Source organism: Halichoerus grypus, chromosome 3 (assembly GCF_964656455.1).
Source record: "Halichoerus grypus chromosome 3, mHalGry1.hap1.1, whole genome shotgun sequence".
Lineage (NCBI taxonomy): Eukaryota > Metazoa > Chordata > Mammalia > Carnivora > Phocidae > Halichoerus > Halichoerus grypus.
This window is the reverse complement of record NC_135714.1, coordinates 182,702,344-182,712,556: the sequence shown is the minus strand read 5'-3', so window position 1 is coordinate 182,712,556 and position 10,213 is coordinate 182,702,344. Positions and strand designations below refer to the sequence as shown.

General features: G+C 42.2%; 1 non-coding gene across 1 annotated transcript; it reads right to left on the bottom strand.

Moving 5' to 3' along the window:
- Positions 1-5,347: 5,347 nt before the first annotated feature.
- Positions 5,348-5,420, bottom strand: TRNAM-CAU (transfer RNA methionine (anticodon CAU)). The gene has a single exon. It is a non-coding gene; the product is annotated as a tRNA-Met (tRNA).
- Positions 5,421-10,213: the final 4,793 nt, after the last annotated feature.

The following is a 10,213-nucleotide window of genomic DNA, read 5'->3' as shown; positions in this document are numbered from 1 at the left end:
TTTGCCGTGTGCAGGGGCTGCCCCTCACCCCACCAGTGCCCTTCAAACAGATTCCCGGAGGCTGACTCACCTCACACTCAAGCCCGCACACTGAGATACCAGCTTTTTATTTCTGCTGAAGGTTATTTCTTTCCAGTAACAAAAATGCTCCCATTTCTATCAGGAGCCCAGAAGCTTAACATCCTAACATGAATTAGAAGGATGCTGAATGAGCTGGGAGTGAAGTCCGGTGAAGCCTGGTGCATTTTCCTCCCCTAACCCACCACGGTCAAGGCCTTTCTGGTGGGGAACCCAGGGGAGGGTGCCTGTCTCCCTTGGACATTCTGGGTGAATACTGCCAAGCTCTGCCCCTGCTGTCCTTTCTCTGCGCCCGGGGCTGGCCGCTTCCTGATGCTCACATGGTCTTTCTCTACCGAGCCTGCACTAAAGTCTTGTGAGGGCTCATCCAAATGTCCCCAAAGGAGCCCAGGGAGGGAAGGGGGAATGGGGGCCCTTTGTAGTCTCCATGGGACTAATGAGATCCTCTTTCTATGTGTCTGAGAAAATGAAGAAGGCTTCCTCTCTCCCCACCTTCACCAGCCCCCAGTAATCCAAAGGTCTTTTCAGCAAATCTACCTCAGTGAGTCATGTACCTAAGGATGAGCACAACTGCTTGGGGGGTCTGCTCCAGCATCCAGGCAGGTCAGAGGTCAGAGACACTCTAGGGACCACCCAAAACAAGGATACAGAAGTTCAGCTGCACCCTCTTCTCCCTTCCTAACACACACACACACACACACACACACACACACATACACACAAAGGTGTTCACTGGAGCTTTTCTTATATAATAGGAAAAGTTAAAAACCTAAGTGCTAGCATTGGGAAATGATTTTAAAACGTATATTTTATCCACACAATGAAATATGAATCAGCTGATTTAAAAACAAATTCTTGCAGATTTTGCAATGTCTTTGGAAGATGCCCACAAAATAATTATTAAAAGAAAAAAGGAGGCTCTGAGACTGTATTAAAATAACATTCTCTAGAAGGCTAGTGGTATTTATCCTTAAGTCTTAGTATATAAGTGTTTTAGTTTTCTTCTTTAGTCTTTTTTTTCTTTTTCTTTTTTTTCCTTTAGGCTCTTCTGTATTTTCTAAGTTTTCTATAATGAATATGTGTGATATATATAAACAGAAAAAAAACAACAACAATAATGGACGCATAAGAAAGAACCCATGTCTTGTTCTTTCCCTGATACCTTCCCACCTGGACCCTGGGCCTTCTGTGGGGGAATTTCCCCACTTCTTCCTGTGGCCCCCTAAAAAGTAAACAGTGCTGGATCCAGATCCGATACCTAGCCCAGGTCAACCTTGCTTTTCTTCACTAGAACAAGTCACTCTCCTAAATTCCTCTCCTCATTTCTCCTCCCAAGGCCCTTGACACTCCCAACTCCAACAGAGAGAATCCTCCCAAACTTGGCAAACAGCAACCTGGTCTTTGCACCTTGGCCCTGCAAGCTCCCCTTTGTCCTAGCCAGAGTGAAATCCCCAGAGAGAGCAAGCAAAGGAAGGAGGGAGAGACAGAGACAGAGAGAAAGGGGGTGGGGGACAGAAGTTGACTCATGTGGCATTCGGCCATCTTGGATGGAATTTGTCCAGTTCGGACAGGATGAATGAGGAACACAGGCCCGTTCCTTCCCACATGTTTGGAACCCTGACCCCGAGCCCTGAGCCCAGCATTCCATTTATCCTCTTTGTGGGCTGAACAGATGAAATTGCTTTAGCTGAAGAAAGTGGCATGAATTTAGTCATGTATTAGATTCACAGGATGCATCCATCATACCGACCTTTGGATCAACTCAAATCATGAGACAAGTACACACTCGAGCAGACAGATGAGGGCCAGGCGCTCATGCCTCGGGGCCGACAGGGTGGGCAGCGTGGCCCCCATCTGTGCACACGGGTCGGGGGCTGGCGGGCTGGGCCACTCCCCTTCCTGCATGTAGGGTGGATTTAGCAACGCTCACGAGATCCCACAACTGGAGAGAGGAAAGACTGGTCACTGGGACTCCACTTTCCATCTTGCCGCCATTGTGAGACATGGGCTGGAGGCTCCACACAGAGCCTCACCCCCCCCCACCCCCCCGTCCTTCCTCCCACAGACAAGAAACCATTTAACAAAGAGCTTGGCCTTGTTTCGTCCCTCACCTGTTCTAAGACATCTTAGGCTGAAATGCCACAGGGCCCATCTCTGATGAATATTAATATTAAACCACTCTCCTTCCCAGCACCAAGCTCTCCTCCAGACCTCAGAAGGCAGCCCCCATCCCCAGGCACTCGGTGCTCCAATTGCCCGTTCTCACACCCCCACGATGGCTGCATTCCTCCCTTGCCTGCCTCCCTTGCCAGACAGAGGCAATGTGTTAACGTGTCCCCACCTGAGACAAAGAAAGGAGCCTTTGTTATACCTGCAAGATCCTAAATATTATCATCATTTAATTACTGCCATTCTCCCAAGCCAACTTCTTGGCAGCAGACGCTCCTTCGGTTAAATAGGCTTTTAAGTTTTCCCAGGGAGGCTGCTTCAGAGGTAATTTGTGAATGGAGACTAATTTGGGGTGTTGCTGCTGGTATAAAGAGGTGGTTCCAAGGTAACAGAGCCTTAAAACACAAACGGGGGACAGGTTAAGCATGTCCATCAGGCACAGATTACCTTTTGGAAAAGGCCACTCCTCTCAGATTCAAGGTCTCGGGCATAAACCAGTGGACTGCATTATTAACTGGCCCAGATTCAATTCTTTGTCTTTTTCTTTTTCTCTCTCTCTCTTTTTTTTTTTCCCAACACGAGAAGAGCTGGGTCCCATTCATTATGCCTTTGGTTGCCAGGAATTGTCTCTGGGTTGTGTGCTCGGGCAAAAGGACAACTTTACTTCAGTCTTCTGGTATGTGCATCAGCCAGGAGTGTCTGCTTGACCCTAAAAGGTGTCAGAAGCTTTCAAATTCTAAAATGCCGCTCCATCTGCAAATAGTACACAGCATTCCACATCTGAAAGGACAACATTCCAGGCAAAAATGGCCCAGACCTTGGAAATGCGAACCCTGATTTGCTGCAAGCGTTAATGTGACCGTGGGAATTCAGACGCAGCTCACCCTGCCATTTCCTTATGACATTCTCATGGAGCATCTCTGATTATGGGTTGCTTTAATGCTCCCAGCTGTAGCAGTTCTTCAGTGGTACTCAGTTTGGGCCACCTAGGTTGGAAAGAAAATCAGCTCAATCAGGTCAATGAGATCACTGACCATTCTTGATGTCAGAGGACTGGAGCTAACACCCGCGTGCCCAGCCTCTCTCTTTCCGTCCTAATCTTATTATTATTATTATTATTGGGACATAAACGACATATAACATTGTGTAAATTTAAGGTGTACAATGTGTTGACTTTATATATTTGTATATTGCAATGTGATTACCATGGTAGCATTAACTACACCTCTATACATCACATAATTATTCTTTTTTGTGGTGAGAACAATTAAGATCTAGAGTCTTAGCAACTTTGAAGTTTATAATACAGTAATTGACGACTGTATTCTCCATGCCACGTGTTAGATCTCCAGTAATTATTTATCTATTAGTTGAAAGTTTGTACACTTAAATGACATCCCCCGGATCCCCCCAGCCCCACCCCCTGCTAACCACCATTTTGCTCTTTGTTTTTACCAAGTTTACCTTTTTAAAATTCCACATATAAGTGATATCATACAGTATTTGTCTTTGCCTATCTGACTTACCTTACTTAGCATTATGCCCTCAAGGTCCATCCATGTTGTGGCAAATGGCAACACTTCCTTCTTTGTCACAACTGAATAATATTCCGTTGTGTGTCTTCCAATGGAATATATACCATCCTAATCTCAAAGTTAAGGGTAATTGTACCTTGCAAGTTCTATCATGAGAAGTCATTCTTGGAGCACCATTTCCTTCCAAACTCTGGAATAGCTAATGAAATTATAGCAACAACTAAGAAAACGTATGGTGAGGTCAGGGGAAAGTGGTCAAATTTGAACTTGGGTGAACTCTGCAGACAGAAATTAATGATGATATGGCCACAAAAGAAAAAAAAAGAGGGAGAGAGAGAATACACATCACCATGATGGCACAACTTTTTTTTTTTTTTGGTAGATTTTGTTTTTATTTTGTTTTTATTTTTTTTTATTATTTTGTTCAATTAGCCAGCATATAGTACATAATTAGTTTTTGAAGTAAAAATTTTTTTATTTAAAAAAAAATGAGATAGATAGCTCATCTATTATCTCACTATTTTTATCTCCTTAAAAGGTATATATCAAGATTATCCCTCACATGCTTTTATCCACTGTCAAACCCAAGTGACCATTCTTGTTACATATGGAATGTAGGACAAGTCAAGAAGAGGGTTGAGGCGAGCGTAGGGACATTACCAGAAATTGCACCCTAAGAGGCCCTGAGGAGAAAAGTGAAATGGGAGATTAGGGCCCTGCTTAGAGAATCACCCACTCAGAATCCTTAACGTTTCATTTATTTCATCTTGACATTGTCTTCTTGGTTCTGGTGTTGAAAACACCGTGCGGTGGAGGGACTCTGCGCACACCGCCCGGCAAGGTGTGCGTTTGTGTTTGTGCGCTTGTGTTCAGTGACCCTTTCTGATGCCGCGTGTCTGTGTCAGCCGTCAGGTGCTTTGCTGGGGTTCTGCAGTGTCCGCATTGTCATCCTCTTTGAAGAGACGTGCAGCTCCTGGACAGCAATACCACACCCTGTCATCGCTGGGCAATGCAGGTAACCCTTTTCTCAAGGAAAAATACCCCAGTGCCCTTCTCTGCATCCCTCTTCTTACACTGAGAACATCAGTTACAGGACCACTCACTACCTGCCAAAATCTGGGATAAGTATCTTCCATTGACTGTAATATATCCGTATCATTTCATGTGTTCAGCTCACCTTGCCAGTTAGGTGTTATTATTCCCATTTTACAAATAAGGAATGAGCCTCTAAAAGTTAAACAAAACAGAATGGAAACTTTGTTCCAGGTCACTGGTAAGACGTGGCAGACCTGAGATTTGGAGCTGTTTTTTTAAGTTCAAAACTCCCACTTTTTTTTTTTTTTTTAATTCTTGGGAGAGCAGACAACTTCCTTTGGGCTGTGGCTTGCATCCCTTCTGTTTTGAATGAGGTTGAATGATCTGCGTGCAGATTGGGCATTTACCCACCGATGCCTTTGTGGGGGGCATCCCTGTATCTGCCTGGCCACAGGGAGCCTCTAAGCACCTTTGCTGAAAGTTTTTATTATTTTCTTCAAACGCCCTTTTATAGCACAGCAAAATAGCTGTGCCCTCTCTGAGGCTCGAACTCAGGACCTTCAGATTATGAGACTGACGCGCTGCCCTCTGCGCTAAGAAGGCTGTGGTGCTAGCCTTCAACATGAGTAATAACGCCTCCTTTAATGGCAGATTCCTTAAAGAGAAAGGTATCAACTCGTCTTTGTAGTTGAATCCAATGATTGAGTGGATTTGGAATAGCATCAAAATGTTCTTTTCCCACGTCTCCTCCCACAGCAGTAGATTCCTAAGTAATCTGGAAGATAACTCAGCACATGATACATGTACTTTGGAGAAACAAAAAGACCGCATTATGTTCACTGTAGGCCATAAGCAAAGGAACCAAAATGTATTAGGCTCATCTAAAAGAGTAGGTGTATAAACATACAAATATTAACAAAAATTAAACGCTTGTCAACTCTGACACAACTATCACTTCTTCCTTGGGTATTGGAAACTTATCCATTCTAGAAAAACCAGAGTCAAGGTGTAGACAGTTGAGTTGAAAAATTATTGAACAAGACTTCTGAGTGAAAATAGAGCAATGAGTGCACCTACCTGTGGCCACTCCTTCCTGAAGCCCTCATGAAATAATAACAATAAAAGGATTTTGAATGACATAAATGCGAAAGACAAAAGGAGAAAGAGAGGGGACAATAGCAAAACTTGGAAAATGGAAAGCAATGTCATGGAAACCCTGTCTTACTTTGTAGAAGCTTCCAGAAACTCAAGAGTAGCACCAGATACTTCTGAAACTGGAGGTAAAGATGGAGCTAAAGACAGAAAATTGGTCTACTTAGTTTGTTAAAAAAAAATAGTGAGGCCTTCAGGTGACCTCCCCAAATCCAAGCACCAGGCAGATTCTCCTGCCTTCACCAGGAGCAGACTGGAAGTATATTCTCTACAGGGTAAAACAGAAGGTCTCTGGACAAGAAAGACCAGGCCCATGGAGGGTGGGGAGCCATGTTGAAAATGGGCCCACATACCAATGTAGAGCTTCTCTAGCCTTTTCCCCTAGTTGGCTCCCAAAATACTGGAAGTCAGGATTGGACTTCTGCTTAAAAGTTCATTCTCTGTGGAATATGACCAGCTCAAGAGAGGGAGAAAAAAAAGAAGGGTACTAACATCAGGAATCTCCTCCAAGAAAATAGTGCAGCAAGATCACCCTACAAGGAAGACCACCCACAAGCACAGGGTTCTAGCAATCAGCTGTTTAGTACCTCATGCATAAACATGAGCAGAAAGTCACGGATCACCAGACATTTGAGGAAATCATATAAAATGAAATACAAAGACTTAACCTGTATTTTAAAGGTAGTTGGAAGAAACAAAGATTATATGGGGGTAAGAAAAAAAGTATTTAATTAATATTCTTGGAGAGATAAGATATATTCGGATCCATAAAGCAAGAATAGATGATGCACAAAATGAACATTTGGGATACATAAATTGCATTCTATTCATACGATAGAGTTAGAAAAGGCACTGAGACTGAATAATTATTGCTGTGTATTGTGATGAATCTCACAAACATGATGTTGAAATTAAAAAGCCAGGCACAAAAAAAGTATGTATTCTGTGATTTCACCTATATAATGTTCACCCAAAAAAAGGCTACAATGTTAAAATTCAGCATGATGGTTACTCTGGAGAGAATGTGTGGGGAAAATCTTTTCAGTTTCCAATACAAAAATAAAAATAAAACAGGTTTTATACAAAGAATCGGAGTCAGAGTAATATTGAATTTCTCAACTGCAACTGGAAGCTACAAGGTAATAAGCGATGCTTCAAATTTCTGAAGGAAAGTGATGTCCATATCCTGCTAAATTATCAATTACTTGTGAAGTTACACTAACGATATTTTCAAACATACAAGGTCTTTCAAGATTTACCTTCCTTTTACCTTTTTTCAGGCAAGCAACTGGAAGAAATATACTCAGGAAAAGGGACACAAGGGACCCAGGAAATAGATGCACTAATGGAAGAAAGAAGCAATGAGAAGTCCCAAGATGGCAGCCAAGGGGGAGCCCAAGGTGACAGGTACGCAGCAAGCCTAGAGAACCACAGTACAGTGATGTCCTCAAGATTCATTGACCCACCACATAGAGAGAAGAGATGTACACAATTAGGGAAAGTTTAGGATTAAATATATGTATATTAGATATATGTACTATTGTAGGTGTATATAATTAAATGGCATACGTGTAGTACTGTAACTAATATATTATGCACATTATGAAACAAAATGTAAATAAGAAAGGATGAAATAAAAATAAATACAAATAAGAATTCTATTGTTTTCTTCCCTTACCCTGGTTAATATCGGACACACCTCCTGCTTGCACCCCACAGTTCATCTCTAATATAAGTGATAACTTCCTTGTGGTGGGTGATCGGATTAGCCAAGGAAGATGGTGCCTTGAGGAAATGGGCCACAGAAAAGGTAAATGTTGACACCTGGGAGAGAAGATCAAACAGTGGTAAATGCCAACCTCCCCTGTGGTGGGTCTTGCCAGGTACCACAAGCAAGCCCCAGCCAGCATGAGGTCCTAGAGCCTCAAAAGGCCTGGATCAGAGAATCATAAACTCTCAGAGAAAGCAAATGCTTTTAAGACCACCTCAGTTATAGTTCTCAGTTTACCAATGAGAATAATTTACACTTCAGAATCTTGCCTAAATCTAGTTCTAAATCCACTTAACATTTCTACATTTTATGGATTCCCAAATGAATGTATGAAAAGAAAATATAAAGAAATTTGTTTATTTTTTTTGTATTTTCAAGTAATCTCTATACCCAACATGGGGCTCGAATTTATAATCCTGAGATCAAGAGATGTGTGCTTTACTCGTGTGCTCTACCTACTGGGCCAGCCAGGCACCCTACAAATGTAAAGAAATCTTATGTGTGTTTAATTTCCTGTCCTCATTGTCTTCCACCGCCTAACGGGGCTGCCAACTCTCCTGTTTGCCATGATCCAGAATATGTGCTTTCTCCTAATCAATGCCTCTGCAGCTCCCATCAGGCTCTGAGCCAGAGCTAGGTAGTTTCTTCAGAAAACATCCTCAGAGCGCCTGGGTGGCTCAGTTGGTTGAGCGGCTGCCTTCGGCTCAGGTCACGATCCCAGGGTCCTGGGATCGAACCCCACATTGGGCTCCCTGCTCAGTGGAGCGCCTGCTTCTCCCTCTCCCCCTGCCTGCCGCTCTGCCTGCTTGTGTTCTCTATCTTCCTGTCAAATAAATACGTAAAATCTTAAAAAAAAAGAAAAGAAAACGTCCTCTGAAATATTTTTTAAGAGCTTCACAGAGCCCTTGTTATCTAATAAATAGACCAAAAATCTGACTGCAGGCATGTTTTCCTTTTCTGTACCATCAAAGGAAAAATAAAGATGAAAAGACTTTTTCTAAGTGCTTATGTCTTATTAGGACATTTTTAAAGTAAATACCTTTAGTCATAAATGTTAGAGGCAATCTGCCTAAAACAGAGGTATATTTAAGTGGCTAGATTTAATAAATTCCAATTTATAAATTGAACTCACTGACCATAATTGGTTGCAACAGTTGGCTCTAAACAGAGAGATTAGCATAATTGTGATTGCAACTCCTATTAGCATTTATAAATATAATTAGAGCCAAGTATTGGGCTGTGTTGGAAAGATGCCATTGCAATTTCTCTTGTAAAGACGTGAGAAGCACATGTTCTTCCACCAGGAGGCAGCATCATGATTAAAGGATGGATTGGTCCCTGTGACCTCTAACCTCTCAGTGTCTCATTTTCCTATCAGCAAAACACTGTGTTTCAATATGCATTTAATATGCATTCAGTAGCATGGTAAAGAGGCATTCCATTCAAGATGGAGTAAAAAGGACAGATTTTGCCTGCTGCCTGAAAGAAACAGATGCACAAACAAAAAGCAAAATATATGACACGACAGTTTTCAAGATACTGGCTATCAGGCAATGGAGGACATTGGTCTCTGAAAGACAGGAAGCAAATTTGGAGAGCTTTACTATTGTCCCAGCTTACTACCTTGAGAGAGTCTCCAAGCTATGGGTAAGAAGGGGGAGTCCAAGCAGAGCCTGGTGGACTCTTCTACTACCCAATGCCCGAGGAAGACACAATCTGATAGGATCGGGTAAAACCAGCCGGCACTCTCACAGGGCCAAGAATATAGCCTGTTCCTACAGTCAGCCTGGAAAAAAAAAAATCAGACTTTTCAGGACATTGGGCAGAATACTTATGACGGTGCCTCAGTAGTGGGAAATATTTAGACCCAGACCAAACACTGACCCAGATCCACCTCATAAATCAGAAGATAGATCTGAAGAGCTCAAACTATTTCCAAGTAATTTAATGGCTTCCCAGAGCAAAGCTCAAGAATGGCTATAGGAAAACAAAATATCTCACATCCAAAGAAGGTAATAACACAATGGCTGGCATCCAATCAAGGATTGCCAGACAGTGAAAGTATAAGGAGAATATAACCCATAATGAGGAGAATAATCAATCAATCAAAACTGACTCAGAACTGAAATAGATATTAGAATATTAGCTATCAGGCAAGAATATTGAAACAGTAGTTATAACTGTATTTCAGATATTAGGAGTTAAGTATAAACATAAAGAATATTTCCAGAAAAGCACACCCAACTTGAACTTCGACAGATGAAAACTGCAACATCTGAAATGAAAAACCGATGGGATTAATAGTAGATTAGACTTTGCATAAGAAGACATTTGTAAACTTGAGGGGAACCTGAGTGGCTCAGTCAGTTGAGCAAAAAGCTCTTTTTTTTTCTTTTTAAGATTTTATTTATTTATTTGACAGAGAGAGACACAGCAAGAGAGGGAACACAAGCAGGGGGAGTGGGAGAGGGAG